Consider the following 22,473-nt stretch of genomic DNA (forward strand, 5'->3'; position numbering starts at 1 on the left):
GTCCTTTTCTCTTCAGGAATTTTCTGCCATCCATATTTGTCCAATAACTGTTCTGTTTTAATTAAGTCCTCTTTTTCTTTCTTGTATAGCTGCTTATAATATTTCTGAAAACATTTCCTAATTTCTGCAGGGTTCTCAATAGTCTTTTCCTCTTGCGTTATCCTAGTTATTGTACTTTGTTTCTGTCTCTTTTTCAACTGCCAAGCTAGTAACTTGCCACATTTATTTGTTTTAAAGAATGGCAAAAGGTATTATCGAAATTTATCTGGCAGGGGAAAAAAACCTAGAATTAAATTCAAGCTATTAACAGATTCGAAAGATAGAGGGGGCTTCTCCCTGCCAGATTTGAAACTTTATTTTGAAGCTGCTGCTTTTTGCTGGTTGAGAGATTGGTTTGTGTTAGAGAATACCGATGTATTAGATTTGGAAGGTTTTGACAATGTATTTGGATGGCATGCATATTTATGGTACGATGAGACAAAGGTCCACAAAGGCTTTAAAATCATATAATTAGAAAGTCATTGATTAATGTGTGGATGAGATATAAAGACCTGTTAGAAAGTAAAACACCCAGGTCGCCGCTAGAGGCTAAGACCCAGAAAAGGTCAAATATGGAAACCAAGTGGCTGAAATATAAGGATATATTGGTACAAGAAGGAGACCAATTTAAGATAAAAACATATGAGCAGCTGAAAGATAAGGTTGATGATTGGTTTCAATATTACCAAATGAATGAAGTGTATAAAATGGATAAAAAAAGAGGTTTTCAAATAGAGAAATGCAAACTGGAAACGTTACTGATAGATACAAAATTAAAGAATCTTTCCAAGATGTATAATTTATTGCTGGAGTGGCACACAGAAGATGAACAAGTGAAATCAGTGATGATCGATTGGGCTAATGATGTGGGGCATAACATTATGATGGAGGACTGGGAGAGGATGTGGAAAAAGGGTATTACGTTTACAGCATGTAATGTTTTGAAAGAAAATATGATGAAGATGATGTATAGGTGGTATTTAACACCGGTTAAACTTGCTAAAATTTATCATACATATGATAATAAATGCTGGAAATGTAAAGCTGTAGAAGGAACCTTTTACCACATGTGGTGGACTTGCCCCATAGTAAAAGACTTCTGGGAAAAGATTTATAATGAATTAAAAAAAGTTTTGAAAAATACATTTATTAAGAAACCAGAAGCCTTCTTATTGGGTATAGTCGGAAAAGAAATTCCCAAAAAAGATGTTACTTTCTTTCTGTATGCCACAACAGCGGCGAGAATTTTGATAGCCAAGAATTGGAAGACACAAGAAATACCAACGGTGGAAGAATGGCAGATGAAAATGATGGACTATATGGAACTCGCTGAACTGACAGGGAAAATCCGTGACCAGAGAGAAGAGTCGGTGGAAGAAGATTGGAAAAAATTCAAGGATTATTTGAAGAAATATTGCAATACCAACTAGTTTGAAATGGACTTGGAGGTGTTTATAGGTTGTAGTTTTAGAATTTAATGTTTAGTATTAAGGGTAATATGAAATAATGATTGTTAAATGATAAGAAATTAAATATAGGTAGATATTAAATACGATTTAAAATTATGAAATAGAAATTGCTAATGAGGATTAACGAAGAAACGCAGATAGGGGGGATTCGAGGAAGTCACCTGAAAATGATTAGAAAGATTAGGAGTAATGGAAGTTAAGTATTCTTTTTGTATTTTTGTTGTTGATTGTATTGTTTATGTCATGTCTTGTTTTTTATATGTATTTTTTGTTTAAATATATGTTTATATAAAAGCAATAATTTTTTTTAAAAAAAACAGAATGGTAGGTGTGACTAGGCCATCAGAACCTTTGCTCCTTTTTACATGCATGACTGATGGCGCTCACCATTTTGAAGCTACTCAAAACTGAGCCAGAGAAACTGGCAAATTTCTCCAAACTCAGTTCATATTATTCTTAGTTTAACTGTGAACTGTGAACCCAAGCCCGATGCTACCACTTATATCAACTTTAAAATTTGGGGACTTCAGCTCCCAGAATTCTACTCCCAATATTGGCAACTTTCTTAATTATGGACTTCAACTGCCAGTCTTGCTGGTTTGAGAATTCCAGGAGTTGAAGTCCTAAAGTTGCCAAGGTTGGATACCCCAGATTTACACCATCAGGAAAGTGGCATGGCCTTGTCCTAAGAGTTTAGGAGCTCATAATCCCTACTTTGTCCTACAGCAACAGTAGGACAAAGTTCATCAGTTTGTCCTACTGTGTCATGAATTATACATTCCTACAGTCTCCAGAGGGATAATCAAGCTCTAATTCACATTTCTGTGTTATGGTCACCCTCTAGAGCAGACATGTCAAACACAAGGCCCGGGGGCCGGATCCGGCCCACAATGTGGTTTCATGTGGCCTGCGAAGCCATCCTGGAAACAGTGAGGGAATGGCCCCCACTGCCTTGGCCCTGGCAACTGCAATGCTGATGCGGCCCTCAATGAAATTGAGTTTGACACCCCTGCTCTAGAGCAGTGTTTCTCACCTCAGGAACTTTAAGATGGGTGAACGTCAACTCCCAGAATTCCACCAGCCAGCCTGTTGGCTGGGGGAATTCTGGAAATTGATGTCTACCTATCTTAAAGTTCATGAGGTTGAGAAACACTGCCAACCCTTTTCCTGCCTGACACAAAGATGATTCCTCCCCTGTTCTTCATTTCAATTTCAGTAGCCAAGGTGGCCAGGTTGGCAGATAAAACTTTTCACAGTTGGCAGCATCCTGCTTTATTTACGGTTGAGACAGTAACCTCTCAATTACAGTAAGAAATTCAATAAATTAATAAATAAACTCCATATGCCTTCTGGGTGTTCAAAATAGGTCACATGGCCCTGCCAGCCTTTATCCATTCTTTTCCTCAATCATCTGCCAGCCAAGCTTATTCAGGGCATTCAATCTGGGGGGGAAAAATGCTAGGATCCAGAACTGACAATTCTTTCAAGTCTCGTGCATAGGTCTCTGGTATTAATATTATTTATTCTAATGGTTTATACCTTGACTTTTGATCAGGTCGTTTCCATGGCACTTAAAGCAATAGATCAGAGCAAAACAAGAATAACATGCAAAGCATTCACAGCTGAAATGAGCAGCTGGAAAGGACTTGCATAATAAGCAGCAGCCCAATTATTAAGAGCTTGAGCAAACAAAATTGTCTTGATCCAGTAACTCAAAAAGAGACAATTGCCCCAGGGCAAACATGTTTTGTGTGACTGTGTCTTTGGAGAGAAAAAAAACCTGTCATTGGCTGCTCTTCATCTAACAAAAGAATGGAAATTGGAAAATGGAAGGACATTTTTCAGAAATCCTAGCAAGGTGATGTTGAAAATTTTATAGGTCAAAGCCAGGCTCCTTGAATGTTACCCAAAATTAAACTTTCGGTGGAGAAAAAAATGGATTTATTCAAAGTAGATTCAAAGAGTTTGAAAGGTTGGAAGACAAAACTCTCTGGTCCCGGTGACCAACCCAGATTAGATCCTGCAACATTATCCTGGGACACATATATTCACCTTCATTCATAATGGTCATTTGTTTTGTAGAACTGAAAACCAAAGATGTATTTTGAGTTCAGGTCATGAAGTTAAATGCTCCTCTACTTTTAAGGAAGACTATCAGATGTTGGCTGCAAAAATCTAGGTGGCCACCAGATGGCAGCTCAGAGAGGTAGGACATTGCTGCCATCTATTGGTCATCTGGATTTTTCCAGCTCAGATCATGCCACCCTTCTGTGAAAGAATTCTCTTGTAGAACAGGTGGAATAAGAAAAATAAATTGTGTATTCTTGTCCAAATATGATATGCCACAAAATACCAAGTAACGGATACGCTCAGAAAGAATTTTCTCTCCCAACTTTGAGACACCATGGTGTGTGTAGGTGTGTGTGTGTGTGTGTGTGTGTGTGTGTGTGTGTGTGTGTGTGTAAAAATGGAGGGAATCCTTGAAAGACATACCCCATAGTCTTTCTGCACTTTAGCAATGACCTTATAATAAAATATCTTTTTAAAGAGCAGTTCTCTATGCTGATTCCCTGGGATCAGATTCTCCTTTTATGTTTTAGCGTCCCCTGCTGGCTGTTCTACACTTTATTATAAAATATCTTTTAATAGTATTTACCTTGGTAAAATGATTTAGTTTAAAATCTCAGCCACTGAGACACAAAGAATAGCCTTTTATTTTATTTTATTTGTTTTTATTTATATCAGACATCAGTTAAAGACAAGAAAGTTTTCAGTAAAAATTAAAAAATTGTCCCAAATTTGTCTTAGGTCAGTAAGTATGTAAAAGACTTCCATGTAGAATACAATATAATAGAGCTGGAAGGGACCTTGAAGGTCTTCTAGCCCAGCCCCCCACTTAAGCAGGAGAACCAACACTATCTCCAACAGGTGATTGTATAGTCTCTTCTTAAAGATCTCCAGTGATGGGGCGCCCACAATTTCTGGGGGTAAGTTGTTCCACTGGTTGATTGTCCTCACTGTTAGGAAGTTTCTCCTTAAATCCAGGTTGCTTCTCTCCTTGATCAGATTCCAACCATTGTTTCTTGTCCTGGTCCATTTGGTGCTCTGGTGAACAACCTGACTCCTTCTGCCTTGTGGCAGCCCCTGAGAAACTGAAACACTGCTATCATGACTCCCTATTTCTTCTTCTCTTTAGTTTTAGACCAGAGTATTTGGAGAAATGGGACCATAGTAAATTAGATTGTTGTCTCTGAAAAGGAAAGAAAGAGAGAAAACTAATTTCAGAAGGAAGTGTTGACTGCAAAATCCACTGTGGAAATGGCCATGGCCCTTATTTCTTATACGCCAGACTTCCTATGATATCTATTTATTTTACTTAGAGAAAGTATTAAGGCTGTGCAGTCCTCCAGATTCATTTCCCCCAAAAAATGGTTCAGAGTACGCTAGGGTACAAATGTAGCACATATCTACAACTCTTTAAATTTTAAATTCCAAAGACTTTAAACTCTTTAAACCATTTCCCATGTGGCAAATGAAAAGAGTTATTGCACAATTCTGAGGAAAGATGCAGCTGCTTTAAATGCAAGCCAGTGCATTTGCACTTCTGTGCATATTGAATCTCTTTTTCCAGATTATTTTTAAATGCACATGGCTTTAAAACAAATGAAGCCAGGTAAGGCAATCCCGCTGTTTTCTAATTGTAGCTGAAAAGTCATAATTTTAAGCTGAAGAGGAGAAAATGTTAATTGCACCATTTTCTCTCAATGCCATTATATCTGACTTTCAGACTTTAATATAGCTCTATCAAATACTTCCATCCTGTTTAGCAGGGAGGTTTTCAATTCTATGGAAAAGAAAACATTTTAGAAACATGTTAGAAGCTGTACATTTTTAGTCAGAATGTCTGTCAGTACCATTGTCCTGCCCCAAAATTTTATCAATGTACAGAAAGTAGATAGAAGAGCAGCATTCTGGTCTTCTGTAAGCTGGTTTGTGCTCTCTGCTTCCAAATCCACAGCCTGGCCTTACTAATTCATATCACTGGTTTTCTGAGTTTTATATTATGGGTCATGGCTCCTATTTATTAATTTTTTTAACTCAAGTACTCAAGTATCAATACATTCATATTACATATCTGTCAGACAGATAGGAATCAAGGTGCTTTCCCCAAAACAGGGTCAGATAGATGTTTTTGAAAGACCAGGTGCCTTCTGAATAAGATAGCCAGAGTAGTGCGGTGTATTAGTTAATGTCTATGGAGATTCTCAGGCATCCAGGTTGTCCCAAAGGTGCTTTTTCAGGAGGCAACTGGACTTTTGTTTTTCTTTGAAGACATTTCACTTCTCATCCAAGAAGCTTCTTCAGCTCTGACTAGATGGTGGGGAATGGGAGGATTTATATTGCTTTTAGACAGCTGGTCATTTGCATTCTTTTAGAGAGTTGTTGGGACCATTTGGAGGTTTACCTGTGTCCTCAGGATCACCTGAGTAGTGCAAATGAGCTGGAGCCTTCTTGGCTGCAGGATGTTTTCTGCCCTATATTGGTTAAGGTACATAGATGTAGCCAGCTCAAGCCCTCTTTCCAACACGAAGCTAACTGGGTGACTTTGGGCCAATCATCAGTTCTTGACTGGCCTCATTCGAGACAACAATGAATCGGCATACAGATGGGAGGTTGAACAACTAGCCTTGTGGTGTGGCTGGAACAAACTTGAACTGAACACACTCAAAACTGTAGAAATGACAGTAGACTTTAGGAGAAGTCCTACTATTCTACAACCTCTTACAATACTAGACAACACAGTATCAACAGTAGAGACCTTCAAGTTTCTAGGTTCTATATTATCTCGAGATTTAAAATGGACACTGAACATTAAAAATGTAATCAAAAAAGCACAACAAAGAATGTTCTCCCTGTGCCATTTCAGAAAGCTCACACTGCCCAAGGAGCTGCTGATACAGTTCTATAGAGGAATTATTGAATCTCTCATCTGCACCTCTATAACTGTCTGGTTTGGCACTGCAACCAAAACAAGACAGACGCAGGCTTCAGTGGATAGTTAGAACTGCAGAAAAAACAATTGCTACCAGCCTGCCTTCCATTGAGGACCTGTATACTGCACGAGCCAGAAAGAGGGCTGTGCAAATATCTGTTGTGATTCAGTGTCAGCCTTTGGGTACGGCAGCTGAATCGGACAATTCTGAGGAGGAGGAGGAGGGGGGGGATTGGAGAGCCTGCAGAGGAAAGTTCTGAGGCATCGCAGAGCTCCCAGCCAGGCTCCTCCCATCTTGTTCCTCCTCAGACCCAGCTGTGTGCACCTGAAAGCTTGGACGAAGATGATTCACAGCTGGCTTTGTTCAAGGACGCTCGAAGCAGGAGGCAGACAAGCAAAAGTGAACAAAGGAGGGCAATGAGGCACCTCAGGAGGAGGTAAAGAGAAGCCACGCCTTGAAACTGTGTTTAAAAGGGGAATGTGTGGGGGGTGCTGGTTGCTGAAGGCAACCGTTTGAACAGCTTCTGATTTAGTCGTGGTTAGTATTTGTTTTGCTCTGTTTTGGATCTGTTTCATTTCATTTGTGTAAATAAATTTGGTTGGCTTACTTTCAGCCTATTGACTATTGAAAAGGGGTTGTCCCTGACATTTCTGCAGGGCCGGTAGTAGGCTGGAACAGAACAATATCCTCAGAACCCTCACATCCTGGACATAAACTATTTCAACTTCTTCCCTCAAAACGATGCTATGGTATAGGGCAGGGGTAGGCAACTTTTGCTCTTTTATGACTCTTGGACTTCGACTCCCAGAATTGGCTCAGGAATTTGGGAGTTGAAGTCCACGAGTCATAAAAGAGCCAAGGTTGCCTACCCCTGGTATAGGGCATTGCACACCAGAATGACTAGACATAAGGACAGTTTATCCCCCCATGCCGTCACTCTGCTTAACAACTACCGGTAATTCCTACAACACTGTCAAAATACTTAGTAAAGCTGTATTACAATGATACACCTCATCTTTCCTATTACCTATCCTTATCTTCTTATGACTATAACTTTGCTGCTTGTATCTTACAATTTATATTGTTTTTTTGTACCCTAGCATGATTAATGTTGCTTGCTTAGCTAGTACTCTATGACTATCACTATTATGATTTATGATGAAGTGTTGTATTTCATGATTTATGATGAATGTATTTTCATGTTGTATATGATCATGGTTATCACTATTACTTGTATGTACACTGACAGCTTATGCATTGGAAACAAATTCTTTGTGTGTCCAACCACACTTGGCCAATAAAGAATTCTATTAACTGAATGTGCCTTTCTGTGTTGTGATGGAGGATAGGCCACCTAGAGCTCTCAGAAGACAAATCTGATATAGACATAATGTAATTACCAAATAACAAACAGATGATTCTCTCTTCCTCCATCTTTCTCTCTCTGGTGGTTAATCTAATATAATCTGAATTAGGAGAGCCAATTGTAATAGAGGAAAGATATGCAGAAACTACTCTACTAGCAGCTACCTTATTTCAATACTAGGAATGTTGGCACCAGCCTTAGAAGTTATAGGACATACTGTTTTTTAACCCCAAATTTGCCTGACACTTCCCCAAATCTGATACATGAGCTATTGGCTTTCATTTTCTGATACTTAAGATCAGCCCTGTAAAAGAATACCCATGTAGCATCCATTTTCCTAGTCAGAATGACCAGCTAGAACTCTCAAGTCTCTTAAATTATGCATCGCTTGAGGAGACTTCTCTTGGGATGAGTTTTAGCTTCTTCAGTGCAGGAAAAGTTGCCAATAAGGATTAGTGGAATGTCCTAAGGAAAATCTGTTCCTATTTCAAAATAGTCCTTTTATGTATCCTATGTTTGCCTGAGCTCAGGAAAAAAAAAACTTGGATCATTCCCCCAGCCCCCATTGTTTGAATGTTACAATGTTTTATCAGCAGAATTTTTTTCCCTTTAAATATTAACCATTATAACAGCAGATACAAGTTCCATCCATGCTCTCATATGAGTAGAGTGGAGGGAGAGAAGACAGAGAGTTAAATACTTGTTCGAAGATTAAGACTCCTTTGAAACATACTTTTTAAAAAATGTTACCTGCTGAATTGTTACTTGCCTGACAGGTACATTTACTGCTGCTTTAAAATTATTTCTTATAGGATTGATGTATATATAATGTAAATGTCTGGTCTTTAGTCATTTGGCTGTCTCTCTGAATCCACGAACATAGGCTGGCTGTCAAAAGGCAGGAACAATACTCACAGGTATGTACACATATGACTGATAATGACCATTCCTTTGACTTTGCGGGGCCACAGACCATTGCCCAAGACACCTCCAAAGGAGGTTGGCTGCGCAAGGAGGCCTGGTTGTCAGATAAATTTGCCATTAATCGCCACATAGAATTGCCACCCGCCAACCAAGCGTTAAGGGCACATCAACAGCAACAGAAAAGTCTGCCCACGGTAAAAAGGAGAGAAGCCAAAAGAGATCAAAGTTGGGCAGCCCAGATGACAGAAGAAAGATATGAGGCACAATGCTGCACCAAGGTTGGAAGGCAAGAACAGTTGAGAAATAATCCTGTAACAACTCTCAACGATCAGAGGTGGATGAAGTGAGGGGAGAGAAGACAGCATCTCATGCACGCATGAACAGATGGAGGGCACCCGGGGGATATGGGCTCAACCAGGAGAGGTAGATGGACAAGCACCATGGACAGACGAGGACTACCAGCCCAGGATCCAGGAAAGAACCGGCAGACGCCTGGCCTATTGAAAGAAAGACAACAGGCAGAGGATGGCGTGACTCGTGTGAAAGAGAGGAGACCGGATATGCAGCAACTGGCCGGGAAGGTGAGGAATGATCCGATGACAACCCTGGATGAGTGGATGAGGACGAGGCGAGGAGGGAGAATGCAATGACCCATGGATACACCAGCACACGAATGGCCAAGGATGGCAAAATTGACTAGATCAGATAGCGGAAAGCAGGGGCGGCATATAGATACGCCAGGTGCATTGGGGTGGCTAGCCCAAGTATCGGAGAAAGATCAGCAGATAGACATTGGAGGAAAGGCATATGCGCCAGTGGATCGGGGCAGGTGGCCACTTGCAAGGATCACGGAAGGGAGAGAGTCGAAGGGAAGCCTGGATATGGTACAGGATAGCCAAGCACAAGCAAGGAAGGTAGGGAAGGAGGGCACAGAAGACAAAGGAGTCCCAGGGCCGACAACTATGGCAGTGGATGAGGCACAACGAAAGAAAACAGGATCGATCAAGGTGGTCAAACCGAAGCAGACAGTGAGGAGAGCGATAGGAGGAAGAGGGACAATAGGACCGGATTGCAAGAAAGGGGATGCAAGACAGTCAGAACAATCACGGTTGGCTAGAGCAGGGTCCATCCTGTGCTCCATGAGCAGATTACGGGGCCGAATAGGCTTATAAACAGACTTTCCAATCTTCAATGCTTACTCTGATGATGCCGGCAGAGGACCGGCGAAAGCTTAGACTAGGTAGATATTTGTTTTAAATGGTTGCTTTTATTGTTTTTAACAATAAACGGCTGTTTTTATCCATCCCAGTGTTCAAAGATTGTGTGTGTGTGTGTGTGTGTGTGTGTGTGTGTGTGTAGATAGATAGATAGATAGATAGATAGATAGATAGATAGATAGATAGATAGATAGATAGATAGATAGATAGGCAGGTGCCAAATGCAAATGCATCTTGTAATACAGGTTTATTATACATACTGCATTGTTCTGCTTTCAGGGTGCAAATGCAAAACACACAGCTTTGTTTTTGCTATAGTTTGCAGACAGAAAAAATTATAATGTTATTGTTCTTTTTTCATGAGTTGTGATGTTTGCACTGACAGTTCAGTGTACAAAATGCTTTTTTTAACATTTGTTATATAGAAGCATGAACAAGAATGCCATCCCAATTTTCTCGCCCAGGGAAAAGGAACCCGTTTTTATATCCCATTGTTTTGTGTATTGGACAACAGGAAAAAATTCAGGTTCTTTCCCCCCTCCACCCCACTAGAACATAAGGCACTTAAGATTTGTTGAGCTTGTTCCATCAGAACAGAGCTCAGTTGAAACATCTCAAGTGAGAATGTTTTCTTTGGAACACAAATAAATGTTTTGCCCTAGCTCCATTTTCTCCTTCAGACACATTCTGAGAAAGCTCCCAGATCTAATAAATCTACCAGGATGTATCATTCTCAATCATATGCATCTGAGCCAATAAGGAAACCTGTACCTTAATTGAGACTCATCTCATTATCTCTAACTCCTCAAGCATGGAAAATCTGAAAACCACAATTAACCATTAACCATCATTCGGCTACTTGTGGTTTCTTTACTCAGAGAAAAAAAAGCTAATATAGCTCCACACCCATAATTAGAAGTCAATGGAGAGCTAGAAAGAGAGTACTACAGTTTGCTACTATCAAAACTAAGAAGGTTTCCTAGGCACTTTAAGAGGACCAATTTAAAACTAAGGCTGGATTGTTGCCTTGGATTTCTTGTGCTTTCTTGAAGTAGGAAAGATGGACAACTTGTTTTAAAAACTTAAGATAGTACAGAACTTCAGTAATAGGAGACATTCCATAATGTAAAGAATCTTCTCTAATTTCTCTCCCCACTTTCTAATAAATAATTTATTCAAGTATCTTCTACTAGTATGTTCAAGGCCATATAATATATTGATTTGAGGTGGCGTGGCACTACATGTGATTGTGTGGGGTACGTATATGTTATATATATATATAATCCCTAGGAAAAAATGCACCAGAAGAACAGAAAGTGAACTAACCTATTGCAAAATTCAATCATGTCTACATGATATAAATGTTACATGAAGCATTGGATCTTAGGATGTACAAAAAATTAAATTTTTAGGAGTCAAGTTTCTTATGCACTTTCCTTTTTAGGATATGAGGATGTTTATGAGTGTTCCTGCACATTGCTTTAGTTTTGCTTAAAATTGGAAGATTAATGTGAGGATGTTATATTTTATGCTTAAAGATATACATATCACAGAATACTTTGACTAGGGAACTGAATTCAAGCATCATGGAATGAGTCTTCATTTCAGTGGTTAAAATAATCATGGAGAAGGGAGCAATAATTAGACATACCATTAGAGTTAGGCGACTTTCTGAAGTGACAGGTGTTGAGAAATAACAATTGTAGCACCCCAATATTTCCTCTTAAATTCTGCAACTGCCCCACAATTGTTAGAAGATGGATCTGTTTTTACAGATGTAATAGAAAAGTCCATCCTATTGTCAATGTTGATGTAAAAATTAAATATGAAATCGTTATCCCAAATTGGCCTTTAATTCAGCAATCTCTCTTGAGTTGGCCTTGAAACAAGACAGGGCCACTAACTCCATCCAAACTCATCCCTGTGATGTGCAATGTGTGCACTTACTCATCAGTAGTAATAAATGCAGAGGAGCTCTAAAATGCATGAGAACAAAGATCAGAATATTTAAAGCAATGGTGTTTCTAGCAGTAATAAATGGCTGTGGAAGCTGGAAACTGAGAAAGGGAGAAAGAAAGTAGGTACCTTTGGATTATGGCTCAACAGAGGGGGAGGGATCTGATATCACCTATCTCCAGTCTACAACACAGTCCTTTCAACAGTTCCAAGAAGGTTCCACACCCATTTGCACTACTCAGCTGACCCTGAAGACACAGATAAGCCTCCAGGTAGCTTTAACGACTTGCTAAAAGAATGCAAATGAACAGCTGTCTGCAGGAACATAAATCTTTCCATTCCCCACCATCTAGTCAGAGCTGAAGAAAACTTCTTGGACAAGAAGTGAAATGTCTTCAAAGAAAAACAAGAAAGTCCAGTTGTCTCATGAAAAAGCATCTTTGGGATAACTATGACCTGGATGACTGAGAATCTCCATAGTCATTTGTACTTCTGTGACTTAAAACAATATTCTGTTCACGTAGCTTTAAAGTAAAATAGAATGAGCTCATCTGGTCATGTTCCCAGTCTGGTCTACTTGTTAAGGCTGACAATGTAGTTCACGAGATATTGGGGAAAAGTTCAGAAATATAATTCTTCTTCTTCCGTCTTCGCATGTTTAGCATACAATATGTCTGAAGAAGGCCTTAAAAGAGCTGGATAATCAAATTGCTCCCTATTGGTCTGTTAAAGTTATTTATTTCTCTTTCAGCCGGCAAGTCAGTACCCAAATGTACTTACTATTATAATGGGGAACACTTTATTCTGTCAGTCTGAAGGTTAGGGAGCATGAATATCCAGCCAAGCACTGACAAATTAATAGACAAATGTTTCATTTCTCCTGCCATGTTCCCTCCTGATCTCCAAATTGCCCCGGGGAGAGTTACTTAATGCAGTGACTCAGTCTAGAACTATGCTACAATGACATTCTGTCTTCATTATCCCCGAAGTAACTAACTTACCAACTTCCTTTCCTGTTTTTTTTTAATCAAAATGTTAGCAGACCAATTAATGATGACTTTCCCATTGAACAGAAAACAGCTTTCATCAGTGGTAAAAAGGACTCACATTCCTTTGACCAGAAGTGGATAACAACAGAGGTCTGAATTTAAATTTGTGGCATTAAATGCTTCAGGCTTGAGTATTATTAAAAAGTGGTTATCAAGGAATATTCCACTCCCTTCTACACTGAAAGAGGATGAGAATTCTACAGAGAATCTATCTGAACTAACACCTGTGAATAGAGGAGTTGTAAGTAGTAACCCAAAATACTTGTGTGCTATTGATCATAATGGAGGGAACATTATTTTGAGGGGAAAAATTGTTAGAAGTCTATGTGATGGCTGAATAACCCTCCCATCATTTGCCAGAATGAGGCAGTTGCAGATTCTGGGTACAAGGAAGTAGTAGGGAAGGAATTGAGTTCTGCATACCATTTAGTCTGCCCTTGAAGCACATTTGTTGCATTTGTAGTTTTTTGTGACTTCCAATAATCAGATTTTTTTTCCCCCTTGCATAAACATTCCGTTAAAGAAGTAACTTGTACAATACAGGGAGAAGTGTGAATCAGGTATTACAGATCAGTCATGCAAGAAAAGAGAAGCCACCTTCTGGTTGGTGATTCAATTATAAGGGATTTAAATTTAGGAAAGGATACAGAGGTTTCAAAAGAGGTCAGGTGTCTTCCAGGTGCTACTGCCAGTAGGGACAAGAAGCATATTTTCAAAATAGTCAACAATGCCAGCAAAGACTGTGATGTGGATGCCATTGTACATCTTGGAACTAACGATCTGTCCCAAAACGATGTACTCTCTGTGCAGAATGATTTCCAGAGCTTGGGGCAGGAACTCAGCAGAATAGGCTGTAGGCTCACTTTTTCAGAGGTATTACCAGTGTATAAGGAGCAAAATGGAAAAGGCCAGCGTATAGCAGAATTTAATATGTGGCTAAAGGAGTGGTGTAAAGGAAAAGGCTTTGGTTATATCAGTCACGACGTCTGTAGCTGGTCCAATGAAAAAATGTACAAAAGAGATGGTCTGCATCCATCCAAGAAAGGGACTGAGTTACTTGGCAATAAATTCACAGCTTTTCTGGAGGAATATTTAAACTAAACAATGGGGACAGTGAGTTAATTGATACAGAACATCACTGTCCCCGGCAATCTAAGAAAATAGGGGAACTCAGGCACCACACAAGTTATGTAGCAAGTAAACACAGGGTCAGTCATAAAAGACTCAAATGTCTATACACCAATGCACAGAGTATGAACAGTAAGCAGGGTGAACTAGAAATTCAGGTAAATGAGGGCAGATATGATATTGTTGCCATTACGGAAACATGGTGGGACGAAACCCACAAATGGAACACACAGCTAGAGGGATTTAAATTATTTAAAAGAAACAAACTAAACAAAAGAGGAGGTGGAGTTGCTCTCTCTATAAGAAAGAACTATCTCTACAGAAATAGAGCACAACAATGATGAAAACTGTAAACTTGAATGTATTTGGGTCAATATAAAAGGGGAAAAAATGACATTGCCATAGGTGTATACTATAGGCCGCCCAACCAAGCAGAGGAAATAGATGATCTTTTTGCTAGTCAGTTAACTATGGTATGTAGGAAGCGCATCACAATAGTAATGGGGGATTTTAATTACCCTGATATCAACTGGGAGACAAATTCTGCACCAAGTAGAAGATCTAACAGATTCCTGACAAACCTAGCAGACAACTTTCTCTCCCAAAAAGTAGAGAAGGGAACTAGGGGATTAGCCATATTGGATTTAATTCTCACTAACAGAGATGAAATGATAGAAAGTGTCGAAGCCACAGGAACCTTGGGGGGGAAGTGATAATGCAATATTGGAATTCAACATTATGGAAGCACAAGCAATAGAATACAGCCAAACTAGAGTCTTGGACTTTAAAAGAGCTAATTTCAATAAACTTAGAGAGACTTTGGGAAGAATTCCATGGATGAGAATCCTAAAGGGGAAAACAACTCAAGAAGCTTGGGAAATTTTGAAAAGTGAGATAATAAAGGCCCAGTCTAGCACAATACCAACAAAGAAGCCAGTCTAGCACAATACCAACAAAGAAGAAAAATAACAGCTTTCAAAAGAAACCAGCATGGCTGCATAAAGAACTCTCTGATAAACTGAAAGATAAAAAGAACAAGTATAAGAAGTGGAAAGAGGGGCACATAACTAAGGCAGAATATCAGCAAACAGCCTGTGCCTGCAAAGATGAAGTGAGGGAAGCTAAGGCTCAAAATGAACTAAGGCTTGTGACCAAAGTCAAAAATAACAAAAAAAAGCTTCTTTCAACATATAAGAAACAAGAAAAAAGTTAAGGAAATGATTGGTCCATTAGTGGGGGAAAGTGGCAAGAAGATGACAAGCAACAGGGAGAAAGCAGAACTATTTAACTCGTTTTTTGCATCTGTCTTTACACAAAGGGAAAAAACAGTCCAACCTACCAAAACCAGTGCCATAAAAAACAGAATAGAAACACAAGTTAAGATAGGCAAGAAAATGGTAAGTGAGCACCTGTCCAGCCTAGACGAGTTCAAATCACCAGGACCAGATGGATTACACCCCAAGGTTCTCAAGGAACTGGCAGACGTGATCTCAGAACCACTGAACTATATTTTTCAAAGATCCTGGAGCACTGGAGAACTACCAGAGGACTGGAAGAGAGCTGATGTAGTTCCCATCTTCAAAAAAGGGAAAAAAAATAGATCCAGGAAACTACAGACCTATCAGCCTGACCTCAATACCTGGGAAGATTCTGGAAAAGATAATCAAACAACAAATCAGCGAACACCTTGATGCGAACAAAGTCATCACTAAAAGCCAACATGGGTTTGTCAAAAACAGATCATGCCAGACAAATCTTATTGCATTCTTTGACCAAGTGACAAAATTAGTGGACCAGAGGAACGCTGTAGATATAATTTACTTGGACTTCAGTAAGGCATTTGATAAAGTAGATCACAAGCTACTACTTGATAAGATAGAAAAATGTGGGTTAGATAGCATCACCACCAGATGGATTCGTAGCTGGCTGACAGGCCGTACTCAGCGTGTGGACCTCAATGGAACTGCATCTACATGGAAGGAAGTGTGTAGTGGGGTGCCCCAGGGCTCTGTTCTGGGCCCAGTGTTCTTCAACATCTTCATCAATGATTTGGATGAGGGGATAGATGGGGAACTCATCAAATTTGCAGACGACACCAAGCTGGCAGGAATAGCCAATACTCCAGAAGATAGGCTTAAGATACAGGAGGATCTGGACAGACTCGAACACTGGGCGCTATCTAACAAAATGAAATTCAATGGTGAAAAAGTAAGGTTCTACATTTAGGCAGGAAAAATCAAATGCACAGGTATAGTATAGGTGGTACCTTGCTCAATAGTAGCAACTGTGAGAGAGATCTTGGAGTCCTAGTAGACAATCACTTACATATGAGCCAGCAGTGTGCTGCAGCTGCCAAAAAAGCCAACACAGTGCTAGGCTGCATTAACAGAGGGATAGAATCAAGATCACGTGAAGTACTAATACCACTTTACAATGCCTTGGTAAGGCCACACCTGGAATACTGCATCCAGTTTTGGTCACCACGATGTAAAAAAGATGTCGAGACTCTAGAAAGAGTACAGAGAAGAGCAACAAAGATGATTGGGGGACTGGAGGCTAAAACATATAGGGAACGGTTGCTGGAATTGGGTATGTGTAGTTTAATGAAGAGAAGGGTGAGGGGTGACATGATAGCAGTGTTCCAATATCTCAGGGGCTGCCACAAAGAAGAGGGAGTCAAGCTATTCTCCAAAGCACCTGAAAGCAGGACAAGAAGCAATGGATGGAAACTAGTCAAGGAGAGAAGCAACCTAGAACTAAGGAGAAACTTCCTGACAGTTAGAACAATTAACCAGTGGAACAACCTGCCTCCAGAAGTGGTGAATGCTCCAACACTGGAGGTTTTTAAGAAGAGACTGGCCAGCCACTTGTCTGAAATGGTATAGGGTTTCCTGCCTGAGCAGGGGGTTGGACTAGACGACCTCCAAGGTCTTCTTCTTCTTCTTCTTCTTCTTCTTCTTCTTCTTCTTCTTCTTCTTCTTCTTCTTCTTCTTCTTCTTCTTCTTCTTCTTCTTCTTCTTCTTCTTCTTCTTCTTCTTCTTCTTCTTCTTCTTCTTCTTCTTCCTCCTCCTCCTCCTATTATTATTATTATTATTATTATTATTATTATTATTATTATTATTATTATTATTATTATTATTATTATTATTATTATTAGACTATGTTTGCTGGTCCTTTCAAGAGATCAAACCCTTTTTACAGGAGGATCTACTTACAAGCTTCTAATTCCTGGAAGGATTTGATGTGGATGAGGAGTTTCAGTCAATTTCTGAAATGGTATATGTTTTGGAGTATGGAGCAATGTTCTTGGAGCATTGCCACTGCTGTTACATTTAGGCAATATGAGAACTTTCTCTGTAAACAACCTCTAGGAAAGTGGAGGGCAGGAGTATTGCTGGATTAGCTTGCCCTGAGCACATATCATCTCTTAGTTTTTGAAACAGCAACTGTGTAAATTCTGCCGCAGGAAATATGATTTTGTTTACATATAGTTCCTTCTTGTGGGGTCTCAAGGAATAAGATGCAAGTGGACTTTTGAAAACAGTGAGAGGGAGGATAGTCACAAATTTCACAGTGGAATTGCCCACAACTCTATCTGACTATGAACATACGAACATGAAAAAAATGTAAGATGCACCTATTCACAGCAGCTCCCTGGATTTTAAGTTAATCTTCAGATTTTACAAAAATCATTTGTGCTCCCTATTTGCAAAAATCCCAATATGAAAGTATAATTATTCCTTTTATTTACTAATTCATCCAGATTCAAAGGGAAAGAAATTAATGGAAAGCATACAAACTATTTAACACTAAATATGCAGATTAAAAATGATTTTCCCACTCTTTCAATCAAAGCTTATGAACAATGTGAATAACTTCATCTGGGTTACTAGAAGAATAAGACTAGGTCATAAAATTAATTTTGTTTTGTTGAACATAAAATTTGAAATGATAATCTTGAACTTATAATATTGAACATAAGACATTTTAAGTAATATTTAAATCAGTTTTAAACCAAGGTAGTAATGCCAATGCAATTCTTGTCTTGCCTGGGATTCATTCATTCATTCATGCATTTCCTTTCCCAAACAGTTGTCACTTTCTGCCTGGCTATAACATGGTTCATAAATAATGCATCTTAGATTGAAAGGTTTTCTAGCATTGTTTGTTTTCAGATCTGGGCACCCCCAGTGACAAATCAACAAGAGCGGAGCTACCATTGTTTATTTTGATTGCATTTTTCATTCTTATGATGAAGCCTTGTTATTGGGGAAATGGTGGCAGTAGCGTGAAGAAAGAAAGAAAGAAAGAAAGAAAGAAAGAAAGAAAGAAAGAAAGAAAGAAAGAAAGAAAGAAAGAAAGAAAGAGGAAGGAAGGAAGGAAGGAAGGAAGGAAGAAAGAAAGAAAGAAAGAAAGAAAGAAAGAAAGAAAGAAAGAAAGAAAGAAAGAAAGAAAGAAAGAAAGAAAGAAAGAAAGAAAGAAAATATAAACACTCAAAACTCAGCATGCCACTGGTTGTGAGTCTTACACTACTGAGGCATTCCCCCTGAAAAACAAACAAAGGAAAAAGTGATCCTGTTACTATGTTTATTATTTTGATGTTCAGTTATGATCAGTTATGTAAAGGCCATCTGCCTTCACTGGGGTCTATGACAACTCAACGCCACTAGCTCAATGCAGACAGCAGAGGGGCAGCCTTCTCACCACTGCCAAGTCCTCGCTGCCATCTCGCTGCCGTTATCTCCCTGGAGTGAATTTACAGTATTGAGATGTCCTGCAAACAGATGGTGGCAGGGAACTGGCAGCGAGGACTCGGCAGAGATGAGAAAGCTGCCCCCTGCTGGTCATGTCGAATCAGAGGCATCAAGTCCTCCCATTCCACTTCGGTCTGAATTTTTTTATTGTACATGAATGAATGTATCCTTAACAAGATCTACAATCAATATTCAAGTCATATTTTTTTCATGGCTTGCTTTAATGGTAATTACTTAATACAAAAGAAACCTATTCAAATGGCATAGAATCATCACTGTTCCAGCCAGATGAATTGAATTCTAGCTTGAAACAGCCCCATCCAGATGAGCTTTTATCTGCTGATTGAAAAGGGTGGTTAAGAATGAAAAGAACTATAGTTCAACATGTCCAACACATCTGATCGGCACCTGTTATTGATAAAAAAAGGCCAAATGGCTTTGGGCAAAGTAATAACAACTTAGAAGACTTTTGGCATGTAAATTTGTACACTAAATGTAACAAAAGTAATTGAAAGCTTGGTATTGTCTGATTTTCCAAATGGCAATGGAACATTCTATCAAGCAATATCTGCCCATGCTACATATATCAATAGGTTGAGCATGCTTGTAGTTCCCTCTTTTGAGACAATGTCATTCTATGGGACTTAGTAGGTATGTCTTTTCTTTTCTCTCCCCCCCCCCGACTTACAGAAGGCCCCAGCTCTTAAGGCCTTTAGGGAGGTAGTGAAAACCTGACTCTTTCTTCAGGTATTTGGATCCAGAAAAATGAGGTTCCTCTCTGGAAGACTGCAATAAATTTGAATAAATGATTATTTATTTCTCATGATGACCTCAATTATGGAGCGTTTAAACTGGCAAAAGATGAACTCTTAATGATTTCTTCAGGTTTTATACTTCCATTTGAAGTCTACGACTTTAGCTGGGTATGTTGTTTTTATTATAACTAAGCTGAATGATTTTTGTCAATTTCAGAGGCTGGGATGAGCAACAATTATTTTAATCAGGGAGGCGGTTGGTAGAAATAATTAATTTAAAGTTTAGCTGGGGAAACTTTAAATAAAGTTTCCTTTATTTAAAAGCAGGTGGCACAGAATTTTGTCTTTTTCCTTTTGTAAGTGAACAAACGACAAATACATTACTGCTGTTTTAAATGGCGGTAATGTTGCAATCCAGACTGCCCATTCTAATCATTTGCCATAGAATGGCCCATTAGCAGACTGATTACTTATTTCTGGGTTTTTCAGGAAGAGAAAAAAAGAACATGGAAACTCACAGTCTAACTTACGATTATAAACCCTCACAACAAAAAGTCATTGATTAATGGCAACCCTTCTCCAAAAACCACCCCAAGGCCTTCCTCTGTCGTGAGTCAAAACACGGTAGGAGGGGAGTGTGATTTGTCCTCCATTAATTTTTCCAGCTGTCCCTATCAATATCACTGCTTACAGTATATTTTACTCTCTGAATTCTGAGGGGGAAGAAATGAATGTAATGTTTAAATACAGAACATAAATCTTTTTTTTTAATAGCAGACAAATTAACCAGGCGGGAGTAGAGTGATGTCATTGCTTCTGCAAAGTAACAAGCTGGAACAAGGAAACAAGCATGTCAAACGTTGTGGATAACACTGTGGGCTGGGAGAGGAGACAGCCAGACAAGACAGATTGTGACTATGCCAAGGAGGGAGCCAGACACAGAGACATATTCAGAGCTCAGTCAGGCAATTATTGGGTAGGCAGTGTATCTGATAGACAGAATCTTTTCCTTTTGTGAGGAAAAGAGCTCACAAAATCTGAATAGGAAAAAAAATGGGGAAATGTTTAAAAGAAGAAAGAAGGAAAGAAGCTATTCTTAAGGAAAGCAAAAGCAGGCTCCAATACAGAAAGACGACTCCAGAAATTATTGTACAAGAAAAGCAGGTCCATATCTATCTATCTATCTATCTGTCTGTCTGTCTGTCTGTCTGTCTGTCTGTCTGTCTGTCTTTTTAATAAATAAATACGCCTCTCCCAAGTGCCGCTGGGTGGCAAACACATTTTTTTAAAATAAAAACAATTAAAACAATGCAAGCATTTAAAACAGATTGCAGTGAAGAATAAAGCACCCATCATATTGACATATATATTCATAACGGTTCCATTTTTTGAACTGAAAGCATATTTTATTCAGGTGGGCCTTTAACATGCAAGTTGATAGTTTAGACATAGGTTTTATATTAGGTTTATTTGTTTGCTTTTGGGTGCATATTTTGCATTTCATTAGGATAATGTGGTAACATGCAGCCATATTTTCCCTACAGCATCCACCCTGTGATATAGTTTGGTCAGGCAGTGAGTCATTGAACTAAATATCTAATGAGTTCCTGTTGTTGAAGGTAGATTTAAATCTGTGTCTCCTCAATCTTGGTTTAACTATACTACTATGATGTTTGAGACTGTATATTTAATTTATTGTACATTTTAGTCATCGCTGTTACCCACCCAAAGTTACCCATAAAGAAGAAGAATTCAATAATATAAATATACACATAGAGAGAGATGGTCATTTACTCATGTGATAGTTACTTGTAGATTTATGTTAGTTGATTAAATGTGAGATGGTTGAATAGTATCTATTTACTTCCTAGATTTATATCCTGAACATACTGAAGGAGCTCAAGGATTTGATTTTTCTTAAACAGCCCTTTTGTAATGAAGGCCAAAATGGTTCTTTTAGTCTTGTGCCTCGGCATGCATATTTTCCAATGAGGCAAACTGAGACAGGAAGATCATTTTATTACAGTTTATCAGAATATTCAGACAAAAAGGATTCCTCTCATTCAAACAGGGAACCCCGATCTTTAGTTTACAACACCTTTTATAGTTAGCGTAACAATACAACATCCAAGAGGAAAGTTGATTGGACAGGATAAAAGTAACCTCCCCTTTGCATAGGAAATCAGTTACATGTGGTCAAGCAGGTTACACATTTGCATCCCATAATATCACACATGTTAAAATAAGGTCTGACGTCAGAAGTGGTGTAAATTGTAAGGAAAAGGGTTGTTTAGAGTTCACTAAAGAGATGAACCAGACCCCAGTTTGTACTAACAAACTTTTTCTTATCTTCAGATGATCTTCAGCCTGTTTATCTCTTCAATTTAGGAATGTTAAAAGCTATTCCTAAATTCCTGTCTGTATTGTACCTGAACAGAGAAAATAATCCATCTGAAGATTTATCTTTTCAGTTTAGGAATGTTAAAAGCTATCTAATCAATCCATACAACTATCCTATATTCGAATCCGTAATGAACCAATCTTATTTTAAAAGAGAGAAAATACATCAGATTTAAATAATAAATAACTGTATTGGTTAACAAATTACAAAACACATGTCATTTGCCCTCAGTAATTAGTCGCATCAAAAATGCGACAGTTTTGGAAAATCTGACTAAAGTTCCATAAAATATAGGAGAACAAAAAATAAATCATGGACAAACTTTAGGAAAAAGTGGGATATGCATAGTACTTTTCAAAGCATCTATCGCAATGCTGGTGGTCTACTAATGCTGGAGGAGCTAACTTAAAGGACAAGAAGA

Source organism: Vipera berus (assembly GCF_964194415.1).
Source record: "Vipera berus genome assembly, chromosome: 1".
NCBI lineage: Eukaryota > Metazoa > Chordata > Lepidosauria > Squamata > Viperidae > Vipera > Vipera berus.